A 24262-nucleotide genomic window follows, 5' to 3' on the forward strand; every position below is an offset into this window, starting at 1 on the left:
TCCCTGCACTGCTCACTGGAGAACTTTGGTAGCAGTGTCCGTTCGGTCCGCACATACGCTGTCACTCCTCACACTGTGCCAAGAGGCTAGCCAATGCACGCAGGTTAACTGTCCTCAGTTCCTTCTCTACCACAGAGTCATAAGTGAGAACTCCGAAGTAGAGAGGAGGAAGGCGGTAGTGGAGCACCCACAGGGACACACATCTTGAAGAACCATCGTTACTGCACGAGGTGAGTAACTTCTTTTTCTTCTTTGAGTAGTGTCCCTATGGATGCTCCACTGTAAGTGACTCCTGAGCAGTTCCCCTTTTAGAGGGCTGGGACTTCGGAGTCAGGGCAGTCACAGATGACAGTACTGTGGAGCCAAAGATGGCATCTGAGGCAGAGTCCCCAGTGACCTGCGTTGGTGTTCTGCAAAGGTGTGGACTAATGTCCACATTGCCACTTTGTAGATCTCTGAGATAAGGACATCCTTAAAGAAGGTGACAGATGGGAAGATCGATTTTGTGGAATGTGTATGGATTGAGTCTGGAGCGGTCATGTTACAAATTTGGTAGCGCTGTCTGATGCAATTTGAGACCCACTTAGAGAGTCTTTAGGCTGATATTGCTGAGCCCTTTGATCTTTCCTCCATAGAGAGGAACAGTCTAGGAGACTTCCTAAAGGCTACTGTTCTATTGAGGTACAATGCTAGGGCTCTCCTAACATCTAAGGTATATAGTATGACCTCCTTATTGTCTCAGTGAGGCCTGGGGTAGAAGACGGGAAGGTGCATTGATTGAGTCATATGAAAAGAGGAAGTTACTTTATGGATGTACTTCAGGTGTGGCCTCAATGTAACCTTATCTGGGAAGAATGCTGTGTAGGGGGTATAGCTAGGCAGAGTGGCCTCCCTCTGACACAGATAGGGAAAAACTACTCCCTGAGTCCTGGAGGATGGAGCCAGGCCAGGCCCGCCCCTTATGCTGGAAGCAGAGGGGCGGAACAGGAAGTATTAGAGGTGGGGACTCCAGCTCAGTTGAGGGAGAGCCAGGGAAAGAGTCAGACACTGCTGCCTTGCTGCTGTCCCCTGAACCAGGGACTGAGCTATATCAACCCCTGTCTCTGGAGGAACATGTGGAGGAGCTGCCGACTGGCAAATATACAGACTAGATGCCCCACAGCGAATACCCCAAAGAGCTGCTGGAACTTCCAGCTGCTGAGGACCTCAAAGCGACAAAGCCCTACAACCAGCTAGAGGCAGGAACTAGCCCAGGGAAACCAGACGTTAGTCCGGTTGTGTTTGCTGAAGCCATGATCAGCGTGTTTCAGCAGGATTCCCTGCCACTGTTAGGGCCTTAGGCTGGGACTTGGTGGAGTAGGGTGGGCCTGGGTCCCCCTACCCCCTGCTGCCAATCCCACCCCTGGGGTAGTGGCTTACCCACCATAGGCCGGGTGGCCTGTGTTTGTTTGCAGTCTGCCCCAGCCAGGGAGCTGGGCCACTAACTTTTGGCTCTGCCCCGCCAAGGGAGCTGGGCCACAGATATTTTTGCTCTGCCCTGCCCAGGGGGAGTGAGCCTGGTTGTTAGTGTTTGCTCTGCCCCGCCCAGAGGGCTAAGCCTGATTGTGCTAATTTCCTGTTGATTGGCTTTCAGCTGCTAAATTGCGTAGCGAGGCGGAGTAGCATTCCCTCTGATGCAAACAAGGTGGGACCACTCCAACCCACTACAGGGGGGATGCGCCATCAGAGCTGCTATCTCCCCATTTCTTCTAGCTGTGGTAACTGCTATCAGAAAAGCCATTTTAAACTATAGGTATATTAGTGAACAGGTAGCCATAGGCTCAAATGGGGGGCCTGATCAGTAGAGCCCTGCATGGATACAGATGCAGATATCTGCGGATATAAATCGGTATCTACGGACTCTCCTGGGACCTGCAGTAGCAAAAGGAGCAGAACGTGGGGCTGCTGCTCCCAGGAGCCAGCACTCTGTGCTGGCAGCTCCCTCGCGCGGCTGTACCATCCCCAGCCCCTCCCGCCAGCCCTGCTCCCATCCTTTCCACGCAGCTGTCTGTGTCTCCTGTCTGGGGGAGTGTGTGCCGCTTAAACAAAAGAGTGCGACCAGGGACAGTTGTCGGTGAGCCTGGTGCTGTCTCTCGGAGCCGATAAGAGTCCGAAGGGGAGGACTCAGTATTGGTAATGGTCATTTCCCAGAGTAAACCTGAGAAATCATCTGTGAGCTGTAGTATTGAAATATGAAAGCAGGAGTCCTGTAAGTCAAGAGCCAAAAACAAGTCTCCCTGTTCCAATGATGGAATGATCGTCAATAAAATGACCATCTTGAACTTCTGAGCTTTGACAAACTTGTTGAGAGCTCTGAGGTCCAGAATGGGTCTCCCACCTTCCTTCCTTTTAGGCATTAGGAAGTATCGAGAGTAGAACCCCTTGTCTTGTAGATGTTGAGGTACTGGTTCTATAGTTCCTAACTGCAGGAGTCAATCTATCTCCTGACGTAGTAGACTCTCGTGAGAAGGGTCCTTGAAGAGAGATGGGGAAGGATGTTGTGGAGGGAGGTGAATTGGACGGAATAACCAGATCTGACGATCTCTGGGATCCATCTGTCTGATGTTATGCACTCCCAGGCCCGGTGGAACACTGTCAGACGGTGGCCAAATGGGTCCATGGGCTCAGATAGTAGGGGGAGTGGCCATGTGGCATCTCAACCTGCCCATCAAAACTGGTGCTTAGAGGCAGGGGGTTGGGTTGAAGATTGAGAACCAGAAGGTTTCCATTTCATGAATTTTCCCTTTTTCCTTTGGGGTTCATAGTGACGTTGTGATAGAAATTGAGACAAATAAGTCCTGTGCTGGGACTGGGGACTAAAATGTTTCTATTGCCCTGGTGTGTAGATTCCCAGTGACCTGTGCATGGCCCTGAAATCCTTCAAGGAGTGGAGAGAGGCATTGGTCTTCTCAGCGAAGAGCTTCGCACCCTCGAAGGGGAGGTCCTCCATTGTAGTCTGCACCTCCTTCGGGAATCCCAAGAGGTGGAGTCATGATACCAGTCTCATCACCACAGCCATAGAGATGGATTTGGCGTCATCCCTGTCTCTTTGGAGTGTCTGGGAGGCAGATGGGAGGCAGGTCCTTGTTCTCTGTGGAGTGCAGTGGCTGCAATTGTGCCATGCTAATACACAGGAGTTTCTGCCCTTCCCCTGTAAGCCCCCATAGAGCAGTAGAGAATAAAGTAGCAACATACTTAATATTTTCAAAGTACTTCACAGACAAACAAATTAATACACACACCCTAAAGAAGGTACTATGTGCTGCTCATTTTACAGCTAGGAAAACTGAAGTATAATGAAGTTAAAACCAAATTTTTCAAAAGTGGTCTCTGATTTTGGGTACCTCAGTTCTAGGTACCCAACCTGAGATGCATTAAAGGGGCCTGCTGTTCAGAGGTACCAAGTATCTACAGCTTTAACATGGAGTTGTGAGTGTTCGGCACCTCTGAACATCAGGCACCATCGAAGATACAGCAAGTTGAGCATCCAAAAATTGGAGGTCATTTTAAAATGTAGGGGCCTAAGTACCTTACCTGTGGTCACATGGTATGTCAGTGGCAGAGGCAGGATTAGAATTCTGGAGTTCTTGGCTCCTCATCGGGTGCTTCGTCTATGACACCACAATGCCTATCTAGAAAGCTCTTTGCTACCTTATCTTATCTAGTACTGGTAAATTGCAGTTTCCACTCATGATCACACTGAAAGCTTCGGTTTGTCTTTTCATTTTGTCCTCCTGTGTTAGGTGTTTGGAATTGGAATTGGAAGCATCCAACAACCTCAAATGCGATTTTGCAACATGCAATATAATGTTATCAGAATAGTCCATTTTGGTGCTTTTATTCCTTTCATTTGAAGCATGTGATGCTTATCATCAATGGAGAGTGGATACCAGATATAATAGACCATTGTTGTGATCCAGTATATCTATTCTTAAATTCCTGTATTCCAAATATGAGAACTGACATTTGTGAGTCAGCTAACAAGGGTGGCCATCTTGGCAAAAAGTGATTTCACTTCTGAAATGGCAGTTTTTAAAGGAACAGAAGTGGCAACACCATGCTTTTCAGCATGACTAGACTGTCATCCAGGAAGCAAACTGTCAGAGAAGCCAGAACCATGCAATCTCCCAGCGGGTAGAATTCATCCCATATAGGGGGCCAGTGCAAATCCTATGGTCCATTCAAGTCCCATAAAAGCTGTATTTTGAAGATATAGGCCTTGTGAATTTCATCCTGAATGAATGTTGTCATCAGTGATGATCTAATGAGTGGACTCATTCCATGGAAGGTGCCAGGAAACTTTATCCATGCATCTTGTGTTACTACCGTGACTGGTGCTTACAAATACTTAGTGCAGATTAAATAGGAAAGGCTCATAGGCTGTTGGCTGATGCCATCAAAGATTGAGCAGAGGACAAAATCCCACTTTTCAAGGTTTTTTTACCCAATGCCTGAGTAAAATAGAATCTAAAAAAATAGAGAAATGTTTGCACCTTATTCATCAGTACTTCACCAAGTTTCAGAAAACTCTGAAGTTAGAAAACATCTGAAATGTGTGTTTCCTAAACAGATTAAAAACCAGAACTCTAGTTAGCTTTTGTCTAGCTGTTTTGCTGAGGGTGTTCTTCTAAGAACATGCAGAAAATAAATGATCAACACTGAAAACCTTGACACTTCCTTAAAAGCCTTATTTTCATTGTTTAAAAATATGACAGCAAGAATTAATACTGGTTCTTCTGTTTCAATAATGGCTGTGATGTTGAAACGACAACAAACATCATTACATTTATATGCACATTTATGTAGACAAAAATTGTCATTACTTATTTTGGTGGAACATTTTATCATCTGCCCTATAAACAAATAAAATCAGCATAAGCTGTTTTAAGCCGTCAGCAGTGTGTCAACATGAGTAACTTATAGCTAGACATGCCAGCCCTTACTGGAAAATATCCTATTCCATTTTTTAAAATGCTTAAGATTTTTTTTAAAGAATTTGAGTTTTACAGAATGTAGTGAAACTACTTAACTTGATTGTTCACAGCAAATAAATAGAGCAGAAGGTAGAGTGCCCTCAGACACTGTACATTTAAATGAAAATATGAGAGAAATCATGATTTCTCTTGATGTATCTATTTGCCTGTTTTGTCTTTAATATTTACAACTATGAAATAAAAAATGACCAGAAAATAAAAAGCACACTTAGAAAAAAAATGCCACTATTTTTTTTATTCCATTTGAAAACTTCTCGGGGTTATATGTATCTCTAGCCTTTCTATTATCTATTTTCTCAATTCTTGCTTATCACATCTGCCCATGTGTCTTGCCACTAATTGCAGTTATGATTAATCTAGGTATACTGTAGCTCCCTCCATAGCACACTCCATGTCACAGACAATGTATATGCTTATTTGTTAATGCATCAATGTCACCACTATTTTTCAATGAGGTTGTGGATGTTCTCATATGGAAAAGAAGCACAGGGATTCAATTCTAGCACTTCAGTGAGAGTTTACTTCAATGAGCGTTATTTGGGTTTGAATGAAAACCACTGCATCAGAATAAAGCCTGAATATTCAGGATCTATCTGGGTAGAGTGTGGAGCAATTGGCAAGGGCCAATGAATAGGCCTGCTATCCAGCTCTCCCATAACTACTATTCCAGACTATAGCTATGCCAACCTGAGTGTCCATGAGCAACAATTGGCAAGTAACATGGAAATGGAAGGCGTGAGCTGGAGGAAGTGAGAATGAACACAGTCATTCAGCACCAGTCTTTCAGTGGATGGACACACTGCTCATGGGAATGGCTGCATTCTTGAGTCCCTGCTGTCATTACCAATGTGTGTGCATAGCTATGGATGTTGGACTGGTCCACTCACCAGCAATCTTGCCCTGCAGCAGTTGGGGCAGTGCCCTTATGCACAGGAGTGGAGGGTGTTTCTGTGAATGGATGCAGTGATGAACAACTTCACTGGCCCTTCCTTGCTGAAACCTGCAACTGAGGGCAGGTCTACACTACAGCGTTAAGTCAATCTAAGTTACGCAACTCCAGCTACATGAATAACATAGCTGGAGCAGATGTACCTTAGGTCGACTTGCAGTGTCTTACAGTGACTTACCGTATCTACACCACGCTGGGTTAATGGGAGAAACTCTCCCATTGACTTGCCTTATGCTTCTCATTCCGCTGGAGTACCAGAACTGATGGGAGAGCGATCGGCGGTCGATTTAGCAGGTCTTCACTAAATCACCCCCTGGTGGATCAATCGCCACAGCGTCGATCCATGGTAAATGTAGACAAGCCCTGAGAGTTGGGTTTGCATACTGCCTGCTACTCCAGATTAGTGCTTAGAGTACATGGTAAGGGCAAGGTCACTTGATACAGAGGTAGAGAATGGGAAGTAATGAATCTGGAGCCAGCACTTGCTCCCTTCCCTTGCATAGCTGAGGGCAGATCCTTTTACAGAGAAGGTTTGGATGTACCACTGTGCTAAATGTGAAGTATTATTTACTTCACTCAACAGAAACCATGCCTGGAAGCAGCATGCACAAACACAACCTCAGCGGATGCATAGGCTAAGTGCCTGTCCATCTCTGTACTGAACTGGGCCAACATTCAGGATTTTTATACTTCTTCAGACATTTCTCTTTCCTTAGCATTAAAACACTTTATCACCCTTTTGTGTCTGGCTGCACTCGGAGACTGGCACAAATCACAGACGATGACGTGGGAGACTTTCCCTTGTATAAGTTATTCTCACAAGTTGCATGAATAATGATCTAGACGCATGAGAAACCAAGTTTCTGACCACTTGTGGACATTAAAAATCCCATGGTACTTTCTGTATGAGTTGAGGTATTAGTCCCAGAGGGAGGAGGGCTAGTCATTAAGCACTGAGATAAAATGGTGATGGGTGCAGTGTATGAAGACAGATAAATCTATAATCACATTCCAGTAATTGCATTCTCCCTACCTATTACAAATTGCCTCTTCACTCTCAGTTGGCTATGCCATGCTTCTTCACTTTCCTTTTCTGAGCTGCCATGTAATGTTGCTGTGCAGTTTTAAAGAGTTTGCTGAGTTTCATAAAAGAGGTGGGTTTATTTTAGTGGTAGGTGAAATGATCCACTAGACAGTGAACTTGTAAAATAAAGTTTGTAAAGTTCTTTGACATCTATCTGGTTGAAAATTTATGAATACAAATCATTATCATTATCATTTAATACACTAGTTGAATCCACATCAGCATGTATACAGCCAAATTCTGCTCTCATTTCCGTTGCACTAAATCTGGAGAAAATCCATTGACTTCAGTAGAGGTTCTCTGCATTTATCCCAGGCTGAGAGCAGAATTTGGCCCACCGTGCCTTACTTACTGTTCATTGTGTTCAATTTAACCCATGCAAGTCCTGAATATCAATCACATTCAAAGCAGAATTTGGCCCAGTTACAGCATTGTAAATCTGGATTAGCGTCACTGAACTCAATGGAGCTATTCTAGATTTAGCCCATAACTGAAAGCAGGAATTTAGTTCCACATTTCTTAGGAGGATATTTGTGGTAAGGAGAGGTCTGTAAGAATACTGAATGTGGACAGTAAGAATACTGAATGAACTCTGCTATTGCAGCAAACCAAGAGACAGCTACTGTAATAAAAGTATGATACACATGAGACTGAAGAAAGAGCTGGAGAATAGCTGAACAGGACCACCTGACATGGGTCAGGGTTATAATATCCCTGTCACATGACAAACATCAATAACACTCCAATGACTACAATTACATCTGCTTTTTTTTGTATTAATTCAAATGCAGACAGAACATATTCCTAACTAGAAAGACAAGAACAAACTAATACAACCAGTTAAAGGGCCAGTAACCTCTATCTCCTGTAGCTATTGTTACTGCTCCTGGAATAAAGAAATATTGGACGTTTCACCTTGCCACAAACTACCTTGACCAGTCCCATGATTTCATTTAAAAACATTATTTGTATTATATTATAGAATCATAGAGTATCAGGGTTGGAAGGGACCTCAGGAGGTCATCTAGTCCAACCCCCTGCTCAAAGCAGGACCAATCCCCAACTAAATCATCCCAGCCAGGGCTTTGTCAAGCCTAATCTTAAAAACCTCTAACGAAGGAGATTCCATCACCTCCCTATGTAACCCATTCCAGTGCTTCACCACCCTCCTAGTGAAAATGTTTTTCCTAATATCCAACCTAAACCTCCCCCACTGCAACTTGAGACCATTTCTTTCTCTTCCTTTGCTTGCCTCAGGAATAAATGTTGTGTGACATGTTATTTTTGTTAAACAAGATGTATCTGCAAAAGAAAGGCCTCAGATATAGTTTTGTTTTTTTTTAAACTTACAAATATAATGGCATAGGGAAAGGGAGATATCAATTTGGCTAATTTTAAAAGTTGCAACATTCTTGTTGCCGTGTTTAAAAATATCTTTGATGACCATGTGAATTGACCAGAAATGTGTGTGTGTCAGTGGATAATGAAAAGAAAGCGACTGGAGTTTTGCTACTCGACCCTGATTTATATTAGAATAACATCTGTAATACAGCTGTTTAGAGTTCAGATTTAGCACTGTATAAGCTGTTTTCTTAATGCAGATCTATCCTCTGTCTAGATGATAGAGGTGAAATAAGGCAGAGGTAAAAGGTTTAGTAACAGCAGGTGAAATAAAGTGGGGAATAATTTGTATATAAGCTGTTTTAAATGTTCAGGAGGGCCAAGGGGAAACAAAAATAAAACAGGAAAACAAAATCATACAAAAACTTGTCATAAATGAAAACAATTTGCTCATGCCGGTATCCTTAAGTGGCACAAACTCTTCTGCTGCTGCTGCTATATTCTCTAATGATATTACTGCATATGGCACATCTCATCTAATCTGTTAGTAAAATCCTAAAGTCACTTATGTCAGTCTCTAATGCAAGCCAAATGAGTCTTCCCAGTAATAAGAAGCTTCGCAGAATTAGTTTTCGTTTTGCAGAAAATTGCCATTGGGGATGGCACTTTTATCTAAAAATTTCACTCGTGCATAAGCAAAAAACTCATATTATTTGGTTACATTCCATCAGTATGAGAAATAACATTGTGAAAATTCTATGCATGCTAATGATATATAGAAATCCACCTGCTTTCAGATAAAATGAGTTTAATTTTCTGTTGCCCACTGCCTGGTTGGCCTTTCATAAATTACTTATGCACAGCTATTATTAAAATAGAGGGAAAGCAAATTAGAAAGTCCTCATATCTCTCCACTGGATTTAACCAAGGCAGGGCTATGACAGCTAGAGTCAGCGTTTTTGAAAAAATTCTGCTCTCTTGAAAAATTTTGCATCTCTATACAATTCTATGCCACTGTTGTAAACGTTCTGACCTGCCTTCTTACCAAATTAACCTAAATCCTTTCTATTTTTCAACATTAATGGAATCCTCTAGAGTCCTGCTGATATATATTAAAATATATTTATTGGTTAATTTGAATTCCAGCATTTTGTACCTCATTTCCCAGTACTTCTGTTATATCTGAACAGCTTGGAGCTTTAGCATTAGAAACTTACAAATTAAGATAAATACATCTGACAATTATCAGATCAAAACAACTTAACTTTCATTGGAATGTATGATTGCAAATTTCCCTTCCTGACGAAAGAAAAAAATGAGGACTGTCTGCTTGAAACAGTTAATTGGATTTGAAAGTACTGTACATTTCAAGCAATTGGTGCAGCTTTTGGTTGGTCAATGACTACTTGACCTCCTGGTTTTACAACATACAATTCGTTTTCGTTTCTTGAGGGTCTTTCAAGTCCATAGTTCATGGTGACTTTAAAGTTTAATTTCTGTTAATGACATTATTTTGCTCTTTTAGGATAAAACTTTCTTGTGATGTGTTGAGCAGCAGTGACAATCCCATTACTGTGAGAGGAGAAATACCTTCTCCAATTGCACTCTTTAAATATGATATGTAGCATTATTTTATTTTAAAACAACTTCTTTGGCATTTTAGGTTTATATGCACAAGAGTAATAATGCCAACAACTATTGTGAGAAATGCTTGTTAAATAAACAAACAAACAAACAAATAAATCAATCCCATTAATCTTGCAGTCTCTGCCCTGGCAAATATTCCTGCTAAGCCCAGGGGCCCAATTCTGATCCCACTTACATCAGGTACTAGTATAACGCCTTTCACTTCAGCAGAATGACTTCTGATTTACACTGGTGTAAGTGATATCAGAATATGGGCCAGAGGCTGCATGGCTGGGACCTTTCTTTGTAAAAGAAGTACAATTGGGTAGCCCTCACCCATATTTGTAAGTACTTCCTGACACAGCTAGTCATGTGAGTAAGTGCAAACCTGAGTGAGTAAGGGCCACACAGTTGGGCTCTTAGGATCTTGGCTAGAAACTTTCTCATGTATAGAAACCCTTATCATTGTCACTGAAGAACAACAGAAATGTTTAATTCCCAACAATGCTTCTTAATGCTAAGTAGTCCGTTATTCATAGCATAATAAAGTAGAGCTTGATTCTATTGAATATTTCACTTTACTATGTAAGTAGCTCCTTTGAATTTAATAGGACTACTTGTGTCATAAGGTACTACTCTATGGGTCAAATCCTCAGCTCAGATCTGTGGAACACTACTGCAGTCAGAGGAACTACACTGATCCATACCTAATGTGGATCTGGCCTAATGTGAACATGGATGGCACAATCAGGCTCTAAATTATTAAAATTAATGAACCATAACATTTGCTGTTTAAAGAGAATGATGAAGCATAAAGTATATGTTTCCTTTAGACCTCTATAGAGAGCATTTGGCTTCAAATTCTCAGCTGGTATAAACTGCTGTAGCTCCATTAACTTAAGGGGAATGACACCAATTTACGCCAAAGGAGAATCTGGCCCTCTATACCTTGTAAAAAGGAGGAATGTGGTATAATAATCAGAGCAAGGAGTTAAAAGTTACAACTCCTAGTTTCATTCCTGGTTTTGCCATTTTCTTGTCATGAGACATTGGGCAAGCATCTCTGTATGCACCTCCTTGTGCCTCAGCTTCTCCATCTCTAGAAAATGTGAATAAATAATACCCTACCTCACAGTCATCTGGTAAATCTTAATGAATTATTGTTTGTAAAGTGCTTTCAGCTTCATGGACAGAAAATGCAATGGAAATGTAAGATACAGTATTTTTCAGCACTCTTATTTTTTCCATTGCCATTTCCTGCTGGAAAAGGCATTTGTAGAACAGTTTCTCTAATAGTTTTACTGTAAAACAATGTGCATATACAGTTCTAATAAGGTGGCATGTTATTAAAGTTTCATGAGTTTTGGGAAACCCTTATAACACAGGGATGACTTTATCTCTGTGAGTAATATGGACCTCTCAAACTCATGCCAATAAAAGCTTTACAACACACCACATTATAATGTATTTACTATCTCACACGCTCAAGTTTCAGTTACCCAATCAGAGTGCAGAAACAGTACCATGTGACTTAGCTGACCCGTGACACAAAAGCTATATTGTCATCCTCAAGCATTCAAAAATCTTGTCAGGCACAATTATGAGATTGGCTTAAAATCATGAGTTAAAAAAATACATTTTGGGTTCTTTATATTTGCCTTCCAACATTTGAGCCTTTAGTCAGCACTCAAGTTATGTTCTCCAGCTTTTCTCCATATCCACCCGATCTAAAATTTATTTACCTTTTAAATGAAAGATGAGATTCTCCCATATTCATATGAATCCAAGAGCTGGAAGGGGCTTTAATAAAAACACCATATTTCACAAGACTTGAAATAAAATCAGAAGAGTTGGTAACAATGGAAGAGGTTGAAATTCATCCCATGCAGAGGATCAGCACAATGTCTTTTTCTCAGTAAAGTACATCAAGTTTATATAAATAAAAAATAATTTGGTAAAAATCATAGAGCACAGTGACAGGAGCCTGTTGTCCACAGTTCTCTGTTCACTTCCTGCAGTCCACAGACCCTACTGTCATGTTAGGTCTCTGCAAGCACATCCCACAGTCTTATACAACAACAGTTACTACACACACAACATGGGACATAAATGGTATGTAGACTTTGTGCTGGTCCTCTATACAGCAATGAATTTCCTCAGTAAAATGTAAATGTAAAATTTCCTCTGTTTGTATTACAATAGCACGTAGGAGTCCCAATCATGGACCAGAACCCCACTGTACTAGGCACTGGCTGAAATCCATTCCACAATCCACAGGCTGAAATACATGCTCGTAAAACACCAGTCAAATAATTCTGAACAATGAATCAATTAATAAAAATCTAACTCTGATTGCTGATTATTTGTGAACAGAAAAAAGGGTTAAATAAATAATTCTCTTTATATAGCTCATCCAGCTGTAGCAATCAGCAATGAGCTCCTAAAGTCTGGAAAGCATGACACAAATGTAAAAAGTACCTTAAATTCAAAGTGAAAACCCATGACTTTTTCATACACTCTCTGAAGTACAGCATGTCCTATGCACCCAGTAGAGGACATTTTATAGTATTAGACTGTTGAAATGCTATAATTAAAGATCTGTCAAAATTTCCATTAAATCCCTGATTTTCAGGGTTTAATTAATAACAGTTAAAAATACTGTGAATAGAATTAGAGCCACTGTCATATTCTTATTGCACATTTATTCCTGATTTCAAGTCTGTACAAAATATGGGATTGATCCTGCTCTCTTTACTTACACAATATTTCCTACTGAAGGGGAAACTCTTTGAAGATAAAACTCCACATTGAAGTCAGTGGGATATCTGCCTGAATAAGGACTATGGTATACACCCTTAAAACAGTCACAGGTTTGCAAAAAATTAGTCATTAATTGGATGGACGTTTATTCATAGATTTCAAGGCCAGAAGGGACGACTATGACCATCTAGCTGGCCTCCTGTATAAAACAAGCCATAGAATTTCTCAAAATAATTCCTAGAGCAGATCTTTTAGAAAAACATGCAATCTTGATTTAAAAATTGTCAATAATGGAGGCTTGATCTACCATGACCCTTGGTAAATTGTTCCAGTGGGGAATTATTTTCACTGTTAAACAGTTTTGCTTTATTTCCAATCTGAACTTGCCTAGCTTCAACTTCCAGCCATTGGATCATGTTATACCTTTCTCTACTAGACTGAGGAGCCCATTATTAAATATTTCGTCCCCATGTAGATACTAATATGTAATCAAGTCACCCTTCAGCCTTCTCTTTGTTCAGCTAATTTGAGGAAGTGGATCATTGCAGAATAAATTAAATACGGTTGTAGAATGGACATTCAAGCCACAATAATTGGCTTTATGATAATTGTGAAATATATCAAATGTGTCACCTTTCAGTAGAATTCAAGACCCTTTTCCTACAAGCTTCCACACCCACAACTTCCTAGCTAGGGCCAATTCTGCTTCATTGAAGTCAATGGGAATCTATCCATTTATTTTAATAGGAGCAGTATCAGACTCATTGTTACTGGGAATTTTATCTGAGTCAGAACTACAGGATTGGGCCCCATGTTTAAAAAAAGGACTCTGTAAATACTGAAGACGATATTTTCCTCTGGAAGCATAAGAGGGAATGAAATGCTGTTACTGTAACAATGGCTGCTGGAGTCACTGGAGACTGACTGAACCACCCTATCATGTGACAAGGGTATGGACTGTTTGTAACATGGGACTATGTCATATGACTAATTCCAGGAGATAAAGACTGATCTCTTACCATACCTGACAAGTAAGCTAAATATGTGGAGGGGAATGGAGCCTGAATCCCTCAGCCTAGAAGGGAACCTGGCAGAAACTGGAGGAGATGGTGGCTGAACTGCTGTTTTCCTAGAAACAAGTAATATTGCAGAGAAATCCAAGAGAGTAAATCCTTTAACATACTGCTACTGCAGCAGGCACAGAGTTATTGGAGATATGCAATATATTCCAGTAGGAGCACAAAAAGAACTGCAAACTGCATTCAAAAGTCATTCAAAAATGTCCAAGAATACTTTGATATACACAAGAATGTCACTTAGGAAAAGCACATATTTTTTACAAGAAAGAAGCTAGGAGCTGAGAGCATTAACCATTATGTTAGGGACTTAAATAATAAAACTAAATCATGAGAATCTGAATAGTTAACAGAAGAATTAATTGGACACCAAATTATTTGTTGTTAAAAATTGATACCCAGATCAAAGCAAGGTTATCGAGAAAACTGACTTCACCTTACAAAAAAGCAGTGGATATTTCTAGGACTAGTGAAAGCTATGCTGCCCCAAATGAAAGTGTTAGCAAGAACTGAAGTCCCGCTAATTAAAAATCCATACTAAGGCACAGAAACACAATACAATGGCAAACAAACAGCAGAGAACAGATTTATTTGCAATAAATATGGATGCATTTACGACGTAAGAGTATCCAGCATAAAGGATGTGATGTAATGCTGCATGCAATTAAACAACCATTTTGCAAAAGTATGCTGCTTTTATTATTACTGTGTATTACAGTACTATCGAGATTGGGTCCCTATTCTGCTAAACATTGTACAATTCATAGTAAGAGATAGTTTACAGTCTAACTACACAACACAGACAAAAGAAAGTATCTCAGTTTTACAGACGGGGAATTAAGGTGAACAGGAGTTAAGTGACTTGCCCAAGGCCACACATTAAGTCTATGGCAGAGTCTAGAACTGAACACAGTCGGACTGCTTCAAATCCTTTCAGTACAAACTGCAAAGATGTATAAAAGCAAAATGCATTCATGCACATAGACTTGGAGGAATTCCATGTGTCCCATGAGGAGAAGACCAGTTTATAAAATCAGATGGTTAAGGTGTATATCTTGTCTACTGAAGAATATGAGGAGGTATTTAATAGACTGGATGCATTAAAGATATAAAACACCACACTGATACAGATTCCAACATCCTGACACAAATACACATATCATTTAAATTCCCATTAGCACTGAGAAATAAAGAAACAGTTTGACCAATTGCAGAACTATAGAAAGTTGGGAAAAGACTTCTTCAAGCAACCAGCACTGGAAGGAGCTAAATTGAATTAATATCAATACTAAAAAAACAAAACAAAACTAGGATTCTGAGCTTGCAAAAACTTAATGCAAAGTGTGATGCTCACTATCATTAATGCCAATGACCGCTAACAGCCATAAGGCTCCTGATGGAGGCAATGTGCTAGGAGAAGGAGACATCAGTAGAGCTCCATGTCTTTACTGAAGAATTAAATCCCATCTCCCCTCCCATCACCCAGCCTTGCTCCTAAGATCTTTCAGGATTTAAGAAACAAACAAACAAAAAAGATATAGGACCTTATTCTTCTCTAATCTATACCAGGGTAAATCAGGAGCAACTCAACCAAAGTCAATAGGATTACAGGGGGAGCAGGTAAACAGTTATTTGTACGCCTCTAGAGTTTACGTTGTGAAAAATTCTGATTAATTTAATCTTACCATCACTCAGTGCACATCTGGCTTCAATAGCTCTGTCAACTCCTGCAGTGGGAGCATTTACCTGGGGCTCATGATAGCTCTGTGCTGATTCCTGAGCAGAGTGGGCAAACTGACACAAATTCACAAACAACTTTGAAGGATATATTGCAGCATGGGAAAGCGTTCTGCTCCCTAGTGATCAGCGCACTGCAGCTTGAATTAACAAGACTGTCACAAAACAAAAACAGAAATAAATGAGAATTTTACATAGCAAAGTAATCTGTACATAACATACTAAAAATATCACTGTGTCCTGTTTGCATAGAAGTGCAGCTCACATTCAGCTAAGGCCAGAAAAAAAAAAACATCTTTCTCTTACCACTTCCTGAAAAGCTCACTATTCTATATTTGTTTGTTAATGGCTTTGAATCTATTGTCATGTACTTCACTCTTCATCAACAAGCGTTCTTCAGTGCAGAGGAATATGATTCAACCACATTGGAACAAAGGTGAGAAAAGGAAAAACAACAGATGTAATACTATTTGCATCTGTGAACAATATATGCTATTTTATTATGACCTAAAGTAAACAGATGCATGTAAACTGCATCCTAGACATAGAATAAATTTTTTTGCTGGCTTCAAAGTTCCTAACCTTCATTAATCTTCCCACTCATATATTCATTTGTTGTTTTTTTTTAAATCATTTATTTAGACAATGTAGAGTGTGCATTTGCAGAAAGTATAACAGTGGGTATGATACAGGACTTGGTCTCTTTTATCAGTTTGATCAGCTTCTGGCTGTATGTGCATCCAAATTCAAAAGAAGGAAGGGAACGAGAAAAAATCCAAAGGGTGCCTCCTGAATGAAGAATACTGATTCGTGTACAGAGCATAACAAAAGGGGATAGTAAAAAGAGAGGAGATAGCAGCACTCATTTACCACAAAATCAAGATATTGATAAAGAAATTAATCAAAAAACCTAAGGACATGAAGAGAAGAAATTCTTTAACTGCCTATACACCAGTGCTAGGAGCCTGGGTAACAAACAGGAAGAACTGCAATTGCTCATTTATGAGAATAAATTATATTTAGCTGGTATTACTGAAAACTAGTGGAATGGTTTGCATAACTGGAATGTTAAAATCAATGGTTATAATCTATTTAGAAACGATCAAATGCACAAAAGGGGAGAGGAAGTGCTATTTTATGTCAAAAATGGCATTACCTGTTTCTGAGTCACTTGTAACTCAGAAGAAAATTATCTTGAATGCTCAAGGATCAATGTCCTAACTAACTGATAAAGCACAAGTTGGGGTATTAGTTAGTATCTGCTTCAGACAATCAAATCACACTAGGGAACAAAATGACTGGCTCCTTAGGCACCTATCTTTAATATGTAGGGAAAAAAGCTGCATGATCCACGGGGCATTTCAATCTGAGTGACATAGGCTGGAGGTCTCATGCTGCCAGTACAAAAACATGCCTGGAATTTCTAAATATTACAGATGACCATTTCCTAACTCAAAAATTGTTGCAACCAACACAGGGGAATTATGTATTGGACCTCATTCTAACATAAAAAGGAACTGATCACAGAACTACAAATTAGTGGTATCTTAGCTTAAGTACAAATGATCATGACTTTCACATTTATAATGTAGAAACAGAATAAAATCCAAACTCTCTCTCTCTATATATATATATACACACTTGGTGCTTTAAAAGGTCCAATTTCACAAAAATGAAAACAGTTATGAGCTAAATCAGCTGAGAGGAAACATTTAATCCAAAAAAGTGAATGATAATTGGGAATTGTTTAAAAACACTTTACTAGATGACCAAAAAGCCATAATTGAGGAAGAAGGCTATATTGCTTAAAAAACTGACCTGCTTTAGAGGGAAAGTGAAGACATAGATAGATAGATAGATAGATAGATAGATAGATAGATAGATAGATAGATAGATAAAACAAATGGAAGAAAGGGGCTGTTGATAGTAATGAATATAAATCAGAAGCTATGAATTGTAAAAAAACTGATAAGGGAAGCAAAGGGACAAAAGGAGAAATCTATCACCAGCACAGTTAAGGACAATAAGAAGTTGTTCAAGTACATTAAGAACAAATATAATCCTAACATGGTATATAAATGGTAGAATTATCAATAATAATGCAGAACAGGCAGAAGTGTTCAACAAATATTTCTTTTCTGCATGGGGGGAGGGGAGAAACAGACGACACCGTCTCATCAGATGATGATGGTAACACTCCTTCCCTTCCACTAGTATCTCAGGAGGATGCTAAACAGCACCTACTTGCATCTAAAATTTTAAAAGAGCTAGCTGAGGAGTTTGCTGGACCATACATGTTGATTTTAAATATGTCTTGGAACAGTGGGGAAGTTCCAGAAGACTGGAAAAAAGTTCATGTTGTGCAATACGGAAAAAAGGTAAGCAAATGATCTGGGTAATTATAAGCCTGTCAGTATGACATTGAACTCAGGCAAGATAATGGAGCAGCCGATACAGGACTCAATTAATAAAGAATTAAAGGAGGGTAATATCATTAATGCCCATCAACATGGGTATATGAAAAATAGATCCTGTCAAACAAACTTGATTTTATGATGAGATTACAAATTTGGTTGATAAAGATAATAGAGTTAATGTAATATACTTAGACTTCTGTAAGGTATTTGACTTGATACCACATGACATATTGATTAAAAAAAACAGAACTATATAAAATTAACATGGTGACTGTAAATAGAAAATCTTCATCGAACAAGTATTTCCAGTGGGGTCCTGCAGAGATTGGTTCTTGGCCCTATACTGTTTAACTTTTTTTACTTGAAGAAAACATAACATCATCACTGATCAAGTTTGCAGATAACATAAACATTGGGGGAGTGGTAAATAATGAAGAGGTCAGATCACTTATACAGAGAAATCTGGATTGCTTGGTGAACTGGGCACAAACAAACAATTTGCATTTTAATATACATCTAAGAACAAAGAAGATAGGCCACATTTTTATGATGTGGGACAATATCCTGGGAAGCAGTGACTCTGAAAAAGATGAGGATTGTGGTGGATAATCAGTTGAAAATGAGCTCCCAGTGTGATGCTGTGGCCAAAAGGCCTAATGCAATCCTTAGGGCTGGTCTTCACTAAGGGGAGATCGACGCTGCTACAATCAATGCAGCAGGGATCCATTTAGATGGCAGAACGCTTTCTGGTCGACCCCAGTATTCCAGCTCTCCGAGAAGAGTAAGGGAAGTCAACCGGAGAGCATCTCCCGTTGATGCAGCGCAGTGAAGGCACCGGGGTAACTCGACCTAAGCTACGTCAACTCCAGCTACATTATTCACATAGCATAACTTAGGTCGATTTACCTCAGTAGTGAAGACAAGTCCTTAGATGCATAAACTGGGGAATCTGGAGTAGGAGCAAAGAAGTTATTTTATCTCTGTATTTGGCACTGGTGTGACCGCTGCTGGAATAGAGAGCATCCAGTTCTGGTATCCACAACTGGTATCCATGGAGCTCCAAATTAAGCTGCTTCCTCCATAGCAGGAAACTTAATGCAGATGGGTGGCAATGGTAACACTGCTACTTGCCATCTAGTTAAATCCCCCTGAGGCTCAAGAGGCATCCTATAACTGGCACAGTGAGAAATCATGTACATTTCTCTACCTCCCTTGCACCTGCTCTAGTGTTTGTAAAACATTTTGAAAGGATACCTTCTGAGTACTATTTACTAGAATACTGACATCTGCCAGCCAAGTGGCTGCTTAGAAGGAAGTAGGTAACTGGCTGCAGACTCTCAAAGTACCATAGTCCTGCATGTTGACTAAAGTTATAACCAGTCACAAAGTCATACATTAAGAGCCATTTTTTCATGGCTTCAAACAAGCACTTTACCAGAAATGCATAACTTCAGTGCATTTGTGGAGCCACCCACCAGTGTGGAATGTAAGTGGAAGAAATCATGGGCACAGTTCATGAACTGCAAAGTTGCCTAATCGGCCTGGTACTGCTCTCACCAACATCTATTTGACACTGGAATAACTGCACTGACTTCAGTGAAGTTACTCCTGATTTACACTGGGGTCCAGAGAAAAACCAGGCCTACACAAGCTGAAGAAAACTGCCTTCCTCATCTTATCAAGCAAATTACACAAGTAGCCCATGGAAACAGTCCAGAGAACTTCCTCTGAATGAGGGTGTAACTCATTTAAGTCATTTGATGAGACAGGATAATAGCCATTATTTTTCACTTGGCCAGTTCATATTGTGACACTTAGAGGGAGTGAGTCTGTCAAGTTTTTGTCTGCTTTATTTGATTTTTCACCATACTGCCCCTGGCCTCTCTCCATTGTGCTGGGAGTGCATTAAGCACTGGAGAAGCAGTGAGGCTCAACCAATGTAGAGAGAGGCTGGAGATGGGGAATGGAATTACAGTCAGAGAGCAGATTCTTTCTCCTAGCAGAACCAAGTCTATTTGAAAGGTTTTGCTGTTTTCCTCTGTCTTATATATATCTATATACCACAATACATGGAGGAGAATCGGAATAGGATTTCTGATATTTCTGCTGAGATGTTGGGAAGAGATTGTTTTATGCATCTGTCCATGTTGAGACACATTTCCAAGATCTTAATTTTTAAGAGATTTTATATCTTTTAATCTGGACTACTTCTAGACTCGAAACCTCTAACAAATGCCCAATACCACCAATGAAATATATTTCAAAAGACCTGCTTCACAATAACCCTCCAGTTTATATAGTCCTTTGCCCCAACACAAAATGGGTGTAAATCATTACCACTGTAACTGGGTAGTATTTTATACCCACTTTGCATTGGCATCAATAACTCCACAAATGCAGAACAATATTAAGTTGGGCCCAAAGTCTCTGTAAGCACCCCACTCTGTAGCAGTTTGGGAGTTCTTTCGGGATTAAAGTTTTATTGATCTTTTAGGTTTTTACAGGTATGGGACTAAATAGAAGACTCCCAACAAAATGAAAGGAGAAAGAGGAGAGGGAAAAATTAGATTGTCTAACTTGAACTGAAAGCACTTTGGGTCAGAGTCATGTTTGTGAAGGACCATAAACATGCTGCTGCTATATGAATAAATGTTAATAAACAAAGACATTATTAAAATAAAATAATAGCCCTGGGGTACTGGTGGAGGATAGGAAAGAAATAACAGTCATGCAACATTGAACAATAGTATGCAATATGCTGTGTGGTACTGCTATACTAGGGCGACCCGACAGCAAGTGTGAAAAATCAGGACAGGGGGCGGGGGCTAATAGGAGCCCATATTAAAAAAAGCCCCAAATATCAGGACTGTCCCTAGAAAATCGGGCCATCTAGTCACCGTATGCTATTCGTATAATAAAATATTAAGATGGCAAATATGGGAAGGCAGGCATTTAGAAATAGCAAAGACCTATTAGTTTATGCCAGCCAAGAAGACTGTAATGGAGGATCTTAGTAAGAGTGTAGAACTGCCAGCCAACACCTACAATCACAGTTCTCGTGATCTTTTGACCTCACTGTTATAAGACTGGATGTATTAATAAACTCTAGATACTGACACTTAATTTCTAATGAGAGAATTATGGTTTATCACATCACTGTGAGAACATGCATTTATTACTCCAATTATAATAAAAAGGCACAATTTTGTTCTAGTTATGGGCTGAGCAGCCAGGAGAGATTCCAGAAATATTGCAAGTCTTTTTTGAAAATGTAAAACAATTCCCAGGATCTACTGCCTTTGAGTGCTGCTGCAGGCACTTTTGCAGGACTGTGTGCATGTGCCATTCCTATTAGATGGCTAAACAGAGAATTTAGATTTCTAGTGGTCTTGATCTGGCAAGAGCCAGAAAAGCGGTTTTTCTACACCAAACTCACCTGGTTCTTCAGCTGGTATAAATTAGCATAGCACAACTGACTTCAATGGAGCTATGTTAATTTATACCAGCTGAGAATCTGGCCCATTTTAAAAAAAAAAAGTTTGGCCAGCATGAGAAACAAATTGTGAAATTGAGGGGAAGTGAGCTGAACAACATAAAAACTGAGATTCGGATAACAAAGATCAACATGAATTCTTCTGGAGCTGTGGATAATGATAAAACTGTCAGACTGAAAGAATATCTAGTGAACAGAACTATCTGAGAAAAATTATTTAAAAGCATTTGATTTATGGAGGCATTTCTTTACTGTTACCTTTGTTTACTGTTACCTTTACACAGCATAGCAAGTGTATTGAAGTGAAGGCACAATTGTGCCACATATCTGCATATACTTTAGATGGTGTTTTGTAGCATTTATACTCCATCATACTAACCAAATCTTTGTGTGGTCTCTGCCATTTCTAACTCATAAATAGGTGCTGGCCATATTGAATGGTCTAGGTCACATGCTCATATAACACTGGACAAGACTTGGTCCTGTGGAGGATGTTCTTGCTTCTTTTTCTCCTGCTGCTGCCCAAGCAAATGCTGTTGCCTTGACAACACAGGGCAATCTCGGGCTTCTCACGTGCCGGTAGGAAGAAAGCCAAGTCTTTTCCACAAGAAACAGAACTGCTGAGAAACAAACAACTAACTACTGTCCAAGGACCTTGGATCATTTAATGGGGAACCTGCCAAAAACAAGCATCGAGCATTCTATTAAAGTCATGTGATTTCAAAAAAGAGAAAAGGGCATTACCAATCAGTCAGATGTTGTGAAGGCCAAGACTATAACAGGATTCAAAAAAGAACTAGATAAATTCCTGGAGGATAGGTCCATCAGTGGCTATTAATGGCTATTAGCCAAGATGGGCAGGGATGGTGTCCTTAGCCTCTGTTTGCCAGAAGCTGGGAATGGGCGACGGGGGATGGATCACTTGATTACCTATTCTTGATCACTTGATTCCCTCTGGGGCACCTGGTGTTGGCCACTGCTAGAAGACACGATATGGGCTATATGGGCCATTGATCTGACCCATTATGGTCGTTCTTATGTTCTTAACCAGGGGACGTAAACATAGAAGGCTCAGCCATATCTGAGAGGCTGCAGTCACTTGAGGACTCAGTTACACTTGGGATAGCTATGTCCTTACATTATGGGCCCAATTCTCCTCTTACATCAATTTCACACACATATAACTTCATTGGCTTCAACTGAGGTACTCCTGTTTTACACCAGGGTATGGCCACACAAGTTACCCTTAACCTTGCCATTTTCTTACAAGGTTTGTTGTCTCTGCAGTAAGACACCTAAACCCAATAAGCTGGTAAAAGGCAGGAAAACCCTGAAACTATTGTGCAATTGCTTCAGGAATTTGCTGACTATCCCATTTCCCACAAGACAAGTCACTAGTGTACCATATCCAGCTGATCACTGGGGACGGCAACACCATCTCATTCCAAGCTACGATTCAGGAGGATTGAAAGCAGAAACAGTCTTTAAAACTGACTCTCCCAGCTACTCAGTGTATAAAGAGAGGAGATATGATACTGAATGGGAAAATGTATCATTTTGTAATTAAAACCTGCTTTGCCTTTTATCCTGAGAGCTAGAATAAGAATGACCTTCTTTATATTGTGTCTTGCATCTCATTTTTATTCTTCTCTAAACATCATGGATTACAACTCTTCTGCCAATGAAGACTGAATAAAAGAGGAGAGAGAGGGAAACACTTCCCTAGACAGAATGGTGAACAGAGACATTGGTCATATCAGGGACAGATTTAGGGGCAGGTGACCCATGTGAGTGCCTGGTGTGCTGGGCTTGGGCAGCACCGGGCTTACGGTGCTGTTTTTGTTGTTAGCGACAAAAGGGAAAATAGAATGTTTGAAGTAAAATGTTTCAGGTATTCCGTATGTAGTTTCTTTTTTCACAACTTCCTAGAATGTTCTGGAGCACTGTAGAATCTCGTGGAACCTTCCAGACTTTGTGAGAACTACATTTTCCTTGAACCTCCTAGAATGTAGTCAGTCATGCCCTCACGGGTGTATAAGAGCCAGGGCATTGCCGGTCAATGAGAACTGTTTATGAACATTTTGAATGAGAATAAAATAAAGCTTCAAGACTGCTGTGGCCACGGCTATGACAATGGTGAGAACATGGAGGGAAGAAACAGTGGTGTCCAAGCAAGGATCCTTGCACTGAACCCAAGAGTTTTCTTCTGGCCTTGTGGCTGCCATTCCCACAATCTGGTTGAGTCAGATACAGCATCATATTCTTTAGATTCATTATCTCTCTTCACTGCAAAGGATATACATCCTGTTTTCAGCCTCAACTATCAGGTGGAAGATCCTCATGGATGATATTACAAATCTGAATGTGAAGCCGCTAAGTGACACTTGCTGGGAGAGTCTCATTGACAGCATAAGACCAGTGAGGTACCCAGTGACTGAAGTTTCTGGCGCCCTGATGGAACTGGCACAGTTGAGTAAAGCCAAGGCCAGAATCTGACATAAGGTGCAAAGCCTGGCAAACCAGATCACTGACTTCAAATTTCTGGTCTCACTTGTGGCTTTGCATGATAGCCTGTTCCAAGTAAACATTGTAAGCAAGGCATTACAAACTCAGTCAATGAACATCACGATCACTGCTATTTTGATCAGAAATCTAATTTGTTAGTCTCTAAGGTGTCACAAGTACTCTTGTTCTTTTTGTGTATACAGGCTAACACAGCTGCTGCTCTGAAACCTTGATTTCATTG

At 40.2% G+C, this 24262-nt stretch overlaps 1 long non-coding RNA gene across 4 annotated transcripts in view; it reads right to left on the reverse strand.

Moving 5' to 3' along the window:
- Positions 1-24262, reverse strand: part of LOC120371941 — an 86658-nt gene that overhangs the window by 51925 nt on the left and 10471 nt on the right. Inside the window, exon 3 of one of the 4 annotated variants that reach the window (XR_005584660.1) lies at positions 15616-15761. The exons of 1 other annotated variant lie outside the window; for it this stretch is intronic. This is a non-coding gene — a long non-coding RNA (uncharacterized LOC120371941). Of the gene's footprint in view, positions 1-3573; positions 3625-15554; positions 15762-24262 lie in introns of those variants that run through there. 2 more of the 4 variants (XR_005584658.1, XR_005584659.1) reach the window with 2 other exon arrangements.

The sequence above is a fragment of the Mauremys reevesii genome, linkage group 9, assembly GCF_016161935.1.
Source record: "Mauremys reevesii isolate NIE-2019 linkage group 9, ASM1616193v1, whole genome shotgun sequence".
Taxonomy (NCBI): Eukaryota; Metazoa; Chordata; order Testudines; family Geoemydidae; genus Mauremys; species Mauremys reevesii.